This window comes from Lithobates pipiens, unplaced genomic scaffold (assembly GCF_037356315.1).
Source record: "Lithobates pipiens isolate NorthernLeopardFrog02 unplaced genomic scaffold, aLitPip1_a1.2 Scaffold_16, whole genome shotgun sequence".
NCBI lineage: Eukaryota > Metazoa > Chordata > Amphibia > Anura > Ranidae > Lithobates > Lithobates pipiens.
Window position 1 is genome coordinate 62,873,878 of NW_027507748.1, and position 13,155 is coordinate 62,887,032.

The following is a 13,155-nucleotide window of genomic DNA, read 5'->3' on the forward strand; positions in this document are numbered from 1 at the left end:
GATAGATCAACTTGGTACATTTTGGCCTGCCCATTAATGGTTTGAATTCAGCAGGAACTAGCTGATATTCTAACCATGTATGGCCGACCTTACAGTGATTGTAAAGGTTCTTTTTAAAAAAACAAACATGTTATACTCAGTACAGTGGTTTTACACAGAGTAGCTCTAATTTTTCTCTTCTGGGGACCCCAACTGGCACCCTGGGCTCCTCCTCTTCTCCATGTGCCACCATACTAAGCCGCTTCCAATGGTGTCACATGCGTAGGCCTCGATCCCCAGCCAGGCTGTGTGCATCTATTGACACACACACAGCGCGGCTCTCAGAGAATGCATTAAGGTAAAAAAATATTTAGCCTTTGCAACCACTTTAAAGGAAAGTATACACTTTAATTTGATAACATTAACGTAATAACAACACAAACATTTGTTATTTTTGACAACCTATTATAAGTTTACTTGAAAAATCTCCTTTCATGTTGTGATTGCTGCCTGTCTGCTGGCATCTCTTTCCACAACTTCCTAGATTCACTGCATGTTTTGCAGCTTTTCCTCAATTTCTAGAACTACATATCCGATGGTACCTTGCTGCCTTGCAAGCAGTGATTCCTGTACTGACTCTGAAACTCCTCCTCTCAGTACCTCTGTAGTTCAGAAGGTAGGCTCTGTGAAATGTCTGACACAGCAGTGCCTATCAACAAAGCATAAGGGATACGTGTCACTGAATTCTAGGAAGTAAATGTGTGGGGATCATCTCAAAGTACGTTTACAAATGTCAGGATTGTTCAGATTAATAGTAGTAGGATAGAAATAATTGAAACACAATGTGGAAATGAATATATCATTTTACATTTTGTCCATATTTAGTCCATAATTAGGGCGTAACATGTTCCAGCTCCTTTAAAGAGGAAGTAAACCCTGATGGGTTTACTTCCTGTTTGATTCCCTGCAAAGGTAAAGCATAATGGACTACTATGCATCGCATAGTAGTCCATTATGTGCCACTTACCTGACACAGGAGCCAGCAAAGTCACCGCTGTCCCCTGTAGTCCGGAGCGTCCATCTTCTTGGTGGGTCTCGCTGCTCCGCCGCTGTCATTCGACGAATCAGCGATGTCACTCCCACGCATGCGTACGGGAGCCGCCACTCGCGGCATATCGCCATTGACAGCGGCACGCTCAGTGCGCCTGCGCGCACTGTCTACGGCGCATGCACCGTAGACAGCGGTGCCTGTCTTTCGGCAAATATCTCCTAAACCGTGTAGGTTGAGGAGATATTTATTGGACCTACAGGTAAGCCTTAATCTAGGCTTACCTGTAGGTCACAGTGGTTTGTAAGGGTTTACAACCACTTTAAGCAGTCTTGCAGGATTTGAAAAGCAACATTTCTGTGTATGTGTGCGCCATTTATATGTTCACTATGGTCCAGCTCCTGCCCAACTCTCCCCCTGATCCCCTACCCATGTGACAGTAATTGAGGACACTCTCTAGTAAGGGTTCTTCTAGGATAAGTTGTCATGGACATATAACGTAGGGGAATCCCACACTGGAAACAGCCCTGAGCCATCAAATCTCTTCACTAAGGAAGACAGAAATAACAGTCTCTCCAGGATCTCGCTTGGGCTTCTACTCACTGTGTCCCAGTATATATAGATGCCTTCTTCCAGTATCAGGCAGACCCTGTACTGTGAGACTTTCATCCAAATCTTTAGCAGACTTTTCTCCAGACTGTTCCTACAGCTCCAGAAGTCGGTTCCCTAGCTCTCCTTGAGCTGGGACTGCCATTAATCTCCTGCAATTTTCATCTAGATGGCCTAGGAGGACAGACAGCCCCTCCTGCCTGGGTCTCTTTCCATCAGGGCAAGGACCTATAGGGTGAAGAATATTTATGCACACCTCAGCCCCCTGCTGGTTATCCTATCGAACAGGAATTGACTGAGGATGATGAATATTCTGCCCAACTCACTATATTCCAGAACATACTGGAATGCAGGGGGAAGCACTCAAATATACAGACAGCAAAGCCCATAACAGTCAGAAGTAATCAGATCCTGCTCCACTGGCTACAGAGATGCCAAAAAAAAGACCTAAACCTATTAGCAACCTAACTAGGAGGGTGCTACACATGTATGTATGTGCAGGCAATCCCATTTATGTATATTGAGAGGCAGCAGCTGCATGGACACAGCTGTTGGTCTCAATTTGACAGGTGCATGTCCATGAATGCAAACAGTGGTACGGCTGTCAAATTTACACAAGCAACTTTGTTCATCTACCTGGTCAGATGCTTGCATCCAAGGAGAAGACGCAGCACATCCACAAACAGGATGCTAGAAAGGTAAGTATATTTTCATTTTTATTACAGGTATACTTTAACATATTAAGTGACCCTGTGCTGTAGAATCACTTTAAACTTCAGGAAACCCCATATATATTGGTGTATTAAACGTTATCATTGCACCCCTAACTGGGAACTCCCTAAAGGCTTAACTGTTTGTTATTATGATTTATTACATACATTTTATAAACTTGCATTGCTAAATAACAATGATTACATTAAAGATATTACTCTTCTGAGTGTCTATGAATTCTTTCTACATTACATAAAAATCCCAAGACTTCTGACTTGATGACTGTCCAGCACAGCTGCTTGGAGTCCATATAAAAGAATGTGGTTCTGTTTTGTTGCTTTTAATTCCACTAATCTTTCTCAGCCAACATTAACTATTTTTAATGCTTAGGGTTGGTTCACACTGGGACAACTTGTCAGGCGACTTAGCCGCCTAACAAGTCGTGCCCCGTAATGTACAATGGAACCGTTCTAATCGGAGTGACACAAGTCGCTCCGACTTAGAAAAAGGTTCCCGTATGACTTTGGGGGTGACTTGCATTGACTTCTATAGAGAAGTCGTTTTGCAAGTCGCCACAGCGGTCGTGTCCAGGTTGCCTGGGGCAGTTGCGCTGCAAGTCATGCTGCCTCAGTGTGAACCGACACTTATGCAGCTAGAATTAATAAAAAAAAGATAGAGAGGTATATTATACTTATTTGTTTTTTACATGTATATATGCATTTATTCTTTGTTTTATATTTTTATATATATATATATATATATATATATATATATATATATATATATATATATATATATATATATATATATATATATATATATATACACACAGTATCTCACAAAAGTTAATACAGCCCTCAGATTTTTGTAAATATTTTATTATATCTTTTCATGTGACAACACTGCAGAAATGACACTTTGATGCAATGTAAAGTAATGAATGTACAGTTATTAATGTTGTGAGGGGGTTAGCTCGGTAGCGGGTGTGTGTGACCCCCTGGATGGGTTCACAACACAAAGTCAGGCACAGCAGACAGCGGTGTAGGTGCAAAAAAACAAAAGATCCGGTTTATTTAGGCTACATGCAATGATACATATAACAGCCAAACAAAATAAAACAAGAAAATAAATCCTGGTCAGCTTGACCTCTAACTACACACGTAGACTCCCTGTCTAACAACTGGGTGCAGCCTTGTGCTGCCCCAGTCCCTGTCTCTATTGTAGGGGTTTGCCACACAGGCTTTAACTCACCGCACAGAACAGATCTCAGACTCCCCAGTCTATACACACAAAACTGGTTCCAGGATGGAGCATCTCCCTATGCATGCTGGGGTTTTTTGTAGAGGTCTTAATGAGCCCACTTACTACAGCTGGGCTCATTAACTCTTCCCCTCTAATTGTAAAAGTCTGCATAAAGCCTGAATCTAGGACACACATATTTCCCATCCTGAATACAACCAGGTGATTTTACCTGCGTGCTGCCACATACCCCCCCCTCTTGTTTCAACCTTGGGGTTGTAACACAAGCAGCCAGACACGCATGTATCCGAGACAAAGCATCCACATTCCCCATTTTAACACCAGGGCGATGCTTAACTGTAAAGTTAAATTCCTGTAGGGCCAGGAACCACCTATTTACCCTTCTATTGGTCTCCTTGTTTTGAGCCATCCACTTTAAAGGAGCGTGATCAGTCACCAGGTCAAAGTGCCTACCTAGCAGATAGTACCGAAGGGAATCTAGAGCCCACTTCACTGCTAAACATTCCTTCTCAATCGTGGAGTAATTTACCTCATGGGACTTTAACTTCCTGCTGAGGTAAATGACTGGGTGCTCTTCCCCGTTCCAGACCTGGGATAACACTGCTCCTAACCCAACGTCTGATGCATCAGTTTGTACCACGAAGTCCTTAGAGAAGTCTGGTGAGTACAACACTGGCTGGCTACATAAGGCTGTTTTTAAGGACTGAAATGCTTCTTCAGCCTCTGGAGACCATTTAACCATAACCGACTCTTTCCCTTTTGTCAGGTTGGTGAGGGGCACAGCCTGAGAAGCAAAATGGGGAATGAATCGTCGATAATAGCCAGCGATTCCCAGAAAGGCTCGTACCTGTTTCTTGCTGTTGGGACGTGGCCAACTCTGTATGGCCTCGACTTTATTGACTTGGGGTTTTATCACCCCCCTCCCAATAGTGTACCCAAGATATTTGGCCTCCTCCTGTCCAATGGTACACTTCTTTGGATTGGCCGTAAACCCAGCTTCCCGGATAGAGTCTAGGACTGCTTGTACTTTTGGCAAATGTGAGACCCAGTCTGTGCTATGGATAATGACATCATCCAGGTAAGCTGCAGCATATTTCTGATGGGGCCTCAGAATCTTATCCATTTTCCGCTGGAATGTTGCCGGTGCATTCTGTAACCCAAACGGCATTCTCTTATATTGGAATGCCCCATCTGGGGTTACAAACGCAGTTTTCTCCTTGGCCGACTCGGCCAGGGGAATTTGCCAATACCCTTTGGTGAGATCAAGAGTTGTCATATATCGGGCTGTTCCCAGCCGGTCAATCAACTCATCTATACGTGGCATGGGGTAGGTGTCAAATTTTGTAACTTTATTTAATTGTCTAAAATCGTTACAAAACCGCCAGCTCCCATCAGGTTTGGGCACTAGTACAATAGGACTGGACCAGTCACTCTGGGACTCCTCTATCACACCCAATTCCAGCATCCTTTGAACCTCCCCACGTATTGCCTCCCGTCGGGCCTCTGGTATTCTATAAGGTTTTAGTTTTACCCTTTCTCCTGGCGGGGTGATAATGTCATGCTCTACACCAGATGTTTGTCCCGGAAGCTCAGAGAAAATCTCTTTGTTACGAAGTACAAACTCTTTAACCTCCTGTTGTTGGGGTTTCGATAAGGTGTCTGCTATTTCAACCTCAGGAACTAAGCAATCAGGCTGTACTTGTGACAAAGTCTCTGCGACTAGGGATTCCCTATCCCTCCAGGCTTTCAGCAGATTGACGTGATAGATCTGCTCCGGCTTTCGCCTTCCTGGCTGTCTAACCCTGTAGTTCACCTCACTAATTTTTTCAATTACTTCATATGGACCTTGCCATTTGGCCAGAAATTTGCTTTCAACCGTAGGGACTAGCACCAAGACCCTATCCCCTGGGGAAAAAGTACGGGTCTTGGCCCCACGGTTGTACACTCTCTGCTGTGCTAACTGCGCTTGGGTTAAATGTTCCTTTACAATTGCCATTACCTGTGCAATTCTATCTTGCATCAGGGCGACGTGCTCAATCACACTCCTGTGAGGAGAACTCTCATTTTCCCAAGTTTCCTTGGCGATATCCAGCAGCCCTCTTGGGTGTCTCCCATAGAGCAACTCGAAGGGTGAGAAACCCGTAGAGGATTGGGGTACCTCCCTAATGGCAAACATCAGATAGGGTATTAGACAATCCCAATTCTTTCCATCTCTATCCACCACCTTCTTTAACATTTGTTTTAGGGTTTTGTTGAATCTTTCAACCAACCCATCTGTTTGGGGGTGATACACAGATGTACGCAATTGCTTCACTTTGTACAACTTGCATAATTCTTTCATAACCCGGGACATAAAGGGTGTACCTTGGTCCGTAAGCAGTTCCTTACAAATACCCACGCGGCTAAAAACAAGGGATAGCTCTTTGGCTATGGTTTTGGCCGAGGTATTTCGGAGAGGAATTGCTTCCGGATAACGGGTGGCATAGTCCAATATAACCAAAATGTACTGATGCCCCCTAGCAGACTTCATTATCGGACCTACCAAATCCATTGCGATCCTCTCAAAGGGGACCTCAATGATAGGAAGAGGTACCAGTGGGTTACGGAAATGTGGCATAGGTGCCGACTTCTGACACACAGGGCAGGAGGAACAATACTTTTCTATTTCCTTCATGACCCCAGGCCAATAGAATCTCTGCAATACCCTCTCTCTGGTTTTCTCTGTCCCCAGATGACCTCCCAGAATGTGTCCATGAGCCAATTCTAACACCAACTTCCTGTAAGGTTTGGGTACTACAAGTTGCTCAATGGTTTCTTCTGCCCTTTGAGCCACTCGATATAGCAGGTCCCTTTCCATAGTGAAGTAAGGATAAGGGCAAGTCTTATCTGGGTTCACTAACTCGCCATCTACTTTCACCACATTTTCCCGTGCCTTTATTAGGGTGGGGTCTTTTAACTGTTCTGTGGCAAAATTTTCCCTGTGAACCTCAAGATCCGAAAACTCCACAGACGGCATGTTTTCATCTGAGGATGTTGGCTCCTCCCCAGTTTCTCGAGTTTCCCCCGCCAATACCGACAAGGGAAATTCAGGAGAGTCCTCACCACTCCCAGAGGAATTCTGGTCATCTTCCTGGTTTATAGGGGCACCAATGGGGGGCTCAGGACAATCCCAGAGTTCCCAGAATTTTGGAAAATCCCTTCCCACAATAGCATCATGTGGTAACTGAGACACTAACCCCACCTGATGAGAGAGGTTACCTTTGGGGGTCTCAAAAAACACTGAAGTTACAGGATACTCTCGGGTGTCCCCATGCACACAAATAACAGCCACCCTGTTCTTCCCAGATACCTCTGTAGTAACTAATTCAGCTTTTATCAATGTTACCAGGCTACCTGAATCTAGCAACACATCAACATGTCTACCATTAATACACATTTTACATAAATGTTTCTCAGGTCCCCGAATGGCCGTGCATGCAACTGTCGCAAACAGCGACTGACGTCTCTCCCTTATAAAGTCACATTGCATAGGCTCATCCACAACTGGGCAATTGGCTGCAATATGTCCCTCTTGCCGGCAGCGGTAGCAAATAATTTTTTTCGCTGCCTCTTGCAGCATGGGCTTCCTGGGCTGCTCCCGCCAGACCTTAGGTAGAACTCCCACCCTCTCACTCTCTCCACCCTCACCTCTTGGAGTCATCTTACCCGCCACTGGGGATGATCTGGTCTTAGGGGGGAAAGTCCGTGAGTCCCTGGAAGAGGTGGTCAAGTTCTCTGTAGCCAAGTACCTCTCAACCAGATCCACAAGTTTATCTGCATTTTCTGGGTCTCCATGGCTTACCCATTTTTGGATGGCAGTAGGAAGAGCTCTCAGGAAACGATCCATAACCACACGTTCCACAATGTTTGGTGCGGTCAAAATCTCTGGCTGCAGCCACTTCCTGCTCAGGTGAATGAGATCATACATTTGAGACCTGGGAGGTTTTCCAACCTGAAAAGTCCAGTTATGCACACGCTGAGCCCGGACTGCCAGGGTGACACCCAGCCGTGCCAATATTTCTGCTTTTAGCACCACATAGTCTTTTGCTTGGTCAGGCTCTAGGTCATAATAAGCTTTCTGCGATTCCCCAGTTAACAGAGGGGCCACCAGTCCAGCCCATTGCTCCTTAGGCCACTTTTCCCTTTCAGCAGTCCTTTCAAATGTGGTCAAAAACACCTCCGGATCATCCTCTCCAGTCATTTTTGTCAGTAAACGGCTCACACCAAAGGATGCGGTATTATTGTACCCACTTGCTTCATTGGTCTGCGGACGTTGCTGTATCAATGTCTCTATTTGCTGTTGAAAATTCTGCTCTTGCTTCTGCAACAGGTCTATGAAGCGGGCTTCAGATCGCTGCTGGGCTTGTTGCTGAGCTTCCAAACTCTGCTGCAAAGTTGCATTTGTCTGCTGCTGATTTGCATTTGCCTGCTGCTGGGCTTCCAAACTCTGCTGCAAAGTTGCATTTGTCTGCTGCTGATTTGCATTTGCCTGCTGCTGGGCTTGTTGTTGAGCTGCAAGGCTCTTTTGTAAAGCCGCATTTGTTTGCTGCTGATTTGCATTTGCTTGCTGCTGATTTGCATTTGCTAGAGCCAGCTGTCTCAGTATCTCCTCCATGCTGGCCTTTTAACCACTTGGGTACCGCGCTATTGCCGAAAGATTTCCGGGACTACGTCTATTGACGTCGTCCCGGTTACGAGCGGCCTGCGCGCCCCCTGAGGGGCGCGCGCGGCGCGCTCTGTGATCGGCGAGTCTATGAGACTCGCCTGATCACCGATCCGTGCAAGGGGTCGATCCCGACCCCTTATCACGTGATCAGCTGTCAGCCAATGACAGCTGATCATGTGATAGAACGGAGCCGGTAATCGGCTATTATTCCTCCTCGCGCTGACAGCGCGAGGAGAAAAAAAAAAAAGCCGATCACCGGCGGCCGTGATCGGGACATCAGTCCCGATCACGGCCAGCAATGCAAGGCACCACATGCCACCTGCCAGTGCCCACCTGCCTCCCGCAGTGCCATCCTGAAGTATAACTAAAAGTAAAAGTAAGTGCCCCCCGTCTGTGCCCATAGTGCCCACAGTGCCACCCACAGTGCCACCCACAGTGCCACCCCACAGTGCCACCCACAGTGCCACCCACAGTGCCACCCACAGTGCCACCCAATCTGCCTCAAAGGTGCTGCACCCCAGTGCCGCCCATCAGTGCCCAGCAGTGCCGCCCATCAGTGCCCAGCAGTGCCGCCCATCAGTGCCCAGCAGTGCCACCTATCAGAGCCACCTATCAGTGCCACCTATCAGTGCCCATCAGTCCCATCTATCTGTGGTACCTATCAGTGCCCATCCGTGCCACCCATCCGTGCCACTTATCCGTGCCACCCATCCGTGCCATCTTATCTGTGCCCATCTTTGTCCATCAGTGCCGCCTTATCTGTGCCCATCGGTGCCGCCTTATCTGTGCCTATTAGTGCCGCCTTAACTATGCCTATCAGTGCCCACCAGTGCAGCCTATCAGTGCCCACCAATGCAGCCTATCAGTGCCCACCAATGCAGCCCATCAGTGCCCACCAATGCAGCCTATCAGTGCCGCCTTATCAGCGCACTTCAATGAAGGAGAAAAATGACCCGTTTGCAAAATTTTATAACAAACTATTAAAACATGATTTTTTTTTTTTTGCATCTTTTTTTGTTTGTTTAGCAAAAAATAAAACTCCGAGCTGTAACTAAATACCACCAAAAGAGAGCTCTATTTGTGGGAAAAAAATGATAAAAATTTCATTTGGGTACAGTGTTGTATGCCCGCGCAATTGTCATTCAAAGTGCATCAGCGCTGAAAGCTGAAAATTGGTCTGGGACTGAGGGGGGTTTAAGTGCCCAGTAAGCAAGTGGTTAAAAAAAAATTGAAAAAAAAATGCCAAAATTCTCCACCAACTGTGAGGGGGTTAGCTCGGTAGCGGGTGTGTGTGACCCCCTGGATGGGTTCACAACACAAAGTCAGGCACAGCAGACAGCGGTGTAGGTGCAAAAAAACAAAAGATCCGGTTTATTTAGGCTACATGCAATGATACATATAACAGCCAAACAAAATAAAACAAGAAAATAAATCCTGGTCAGCTTGACCTCTAACTACACACGTAGACTCCCTGTCTAACAACTGGGTGCAGCCTTGTGCTGCCCCAGTCCCTGTCTCTATTGTAGGGGTTTGCCACACAGGCGTTAACTCACCGCACAGAACAGATCTCAGACTCCCCAGTCTATACACACAAAACTGGTTCCAGGATGGAGCATCTCCCTATGCATGCTGGGGTTTTTTGTAGAGGTCTTAATGAGCCCACTTACTACAGCTGGGCTCATTAACTCTTCCCCTCTAATTGTAAAAGTCTGCATAAAGCCTGAATCTAGGACACACATATTTCCCATCCTGAATACAACCAGGTGATTTTACCTGCGTGCTGCCACAATGTCTAAACCACTGGCAACAAAAGTGAAAATGTCCAAATTGGGCGAAATTTGTCAATATTTTGTTTGGTCACCATTATTTTCCAGCACTACCTTAACCCTCTTGGGCATGGAGTTCCCCAGAGCTTCATAGGTTGCCACTGGAGTTCTTCCACTCCTGATGACATCAGGGAGCTTTTGGATGTTAGAGACCTTGCGCTCCTCCAATTTCTCTTTGAGGATGCCCCACAGATGCTCAATAGGGTTTAGGTCTGGAGATATTCTTGGCCAGTCCATCACCTTTACCCTCAGTTTCTTTAACAAGGCAGTGGTCATCTTGGAGGCGTCGTTATCATGTTAAATACTGTCCTGCGGCCCAGTCTCTGAAGGGATCGGATCACACTCTGCTTAAGTATGTCACAGTACATGTTGGCATTCGTAGATCCCTCAATGATCTGTAGCTCCCCAGTGCCGGCAGCACTCATGCAGCTCCAGACCATGACACTCCCACCACCATGCTTGATGGTAGGCAAGACACACTTGTCTTTTTACTCCTCACCTGGTTGCCACCACACACGCTTGACACCATCTGAACCTAATAAGTTTATCTTGGTCTCATCAGACCACAGGACGTGGTTCCAGTAATCCATGTCCTTAGTCTGCTTGTCTTCAGCAAACTGTTTGCGGGCTTTCTTGTGCATCATCTTTAGAAGAGGCTTCCTTCTGGGATGATAGCCATGCAGACCAATTTGATGCAGCGTGCGGCGTATGGTCTGAGCACTGACAGGCTGACCCCCCACCCCTTCAACCACAGCAGCAATGCTGGCAGCACGCGTACGTCTTTTACCAAAGACAACCTCTGGATATGACGCTGAGCATGTGCACTCAACTTCTTTGGTTGACCATGGCGAGGCCTGTTCTGAGTGGAACCTGCCCTGTTAAACCCCTGTATAGTCCTGGCCACTGTGCTGCAGCTCAGTTTCAGGGTCTTGGCATTCTTCTTATAGCCTAGGCCATCTTTATGTAGAGAAACATTTTTTTTATTCAGATCCTCAGAGTTGTTTGCCATGAGGTGCCATGGCAAAGTGTAATTTCTTCAGTTTTGTCACATGAAAAGATATAATAAAATATTTACAAAAATGAAAAATGTGAGGGGTGTACTCACTTTTGTGAGACACTGTGTATACCTACTGTATATACAGAACATATATATATATATATATATATATATATATATATATATATATATATATATATATATATGCATACCCCCCCCCCTCTTCTCCTTCCTTTTTTCCTTTTTGTGATCTTTTCCTAACCCCGCCCCTCCCCATCGTTATACAAAATCTTGATTGAATGATATTTCTTTTTTAATTTTTAATGCTTTCTTTTTTTTTTCACTTATACTCAACACAAGTTTCCAAACTATATGTTAGTCATCTTCCTCGCTCATATAAAGTTTCATTTTTATACACTAATTTCTGTTTCAATATTTTTATTAAAAAAAAATTCAAGAATAGGGTCCACAACGCAAGTGGAGCATATCAAAACATTAATAACAGATTTAAAAGGGGAATCAAATATTATATCATCAGTTATTTCCGACACAAAGGGGTTCTTATAGAGCACACAGCAATCCCACTCAGAAAATATTAGAACCCAAACTTCGCCACCACCCACCAGCGTGTCGGCATGGGTAGTGAGTATACACGACAAGTGGAAGAAACACAACTAAATGAAAAGAGGAAGTGCGAATCCAAGAAAGAAAAGTGGGAGGGGGGAAGGGGGAATTAAAAGGAAGAAAAGACAAGGGCACCATCATACATTTTTTTTGGACCTGCCCCAAACTACAACACATTTGGATGGAGGTCCAACGCATCCTCCAAAAACTCACAGAACGCAAAACACCGAATGACCCAGCAATCTTCAATATACCAGGGAAGGTATACAAAAAATCTATTACCTTTCACCTTCTTGACGCTGCTAAAGCTTGCATCCCTCTTGGGTGGAAATCCCTGCAACCCCTGACAGTAGGGATGTGGATTTGAAAAATAAAGGAAATAAGTAGAAAGGAAGATCTAGTACTGACAGCGCGACACCAACAGGAGCGATACTCCAAGACCTGGTCACCCTGGAACGTCTTTATCTTTTCAGACGCGGGAAGCACCCTCCTTGATGGTCCCCTGAATGACTAAAGTCACCCTACTAACTAACTAATGACCCTCCTGGCTACAGAGCACCCAGGAGCCTTGCCTGGTTACCCCCACGTTTGGTGAGTTCGCACAAAGTTAACCTCCATATTCCTATCCCCTTCCTCCCCCCTCAGCCCCCTTCTCCTCTCTTTCCCTCCACCTCCTCCCAATTCCTTTTCCCCATCTTCTTTCCTTCCTCCTGTCTCCTATCTAATTCCTAGCTATTCTCCTCTCTCTCCTCTTTCTTGGTTCCATGGACCCGAATTAACGGGATTCAAACGTTCCTAATAAATAAAACTTAAAAAATGGACTAGGACTTGTCCGGGACCCACTAAAGGGCAGCATAACTGTACCACTAGTATTGCTACCTTGCGTACACCCAGTACCAATGCATTGTTTTAAGCACCTTTTACACAAAACATGAGAGACGCCTCAGATAGCAGAATGCCATACTGTCCTTTGGATGTAATAAAGTGCTCTCGTATATAATGTATACATGCAATGTGATGTAAGATAACAAGCTATGTGTGAACAGATTTCTGTCTTTGACCGTGTTCTTTGAATAAATAAAATAATTGAAAAAAAAAAGGAAGAAAAGACAAAGAAAAGGAAAGGAACACGGATGCTCGAGTTTGATGTGGAGGAACTTGACTGGCCTGCGCAAAGTCTTGACTCCATCCCGATAGAACACCTTTGGGACAAATTAGAGTGGGGACTGCGAGCCAGGCCTTCTTGTCCAAAATCAGTGCCTGACCTCAAAAATGTACTTTCTGGAAGAATGGTCAAACTTTCTCATAGACACACTCCTAAACCTTATGGACAGCCTTCCCAGAAGAGTTGAAGCTGTTATAGCTACAAAGGGTGGGCCAACGCAATATTGAACCC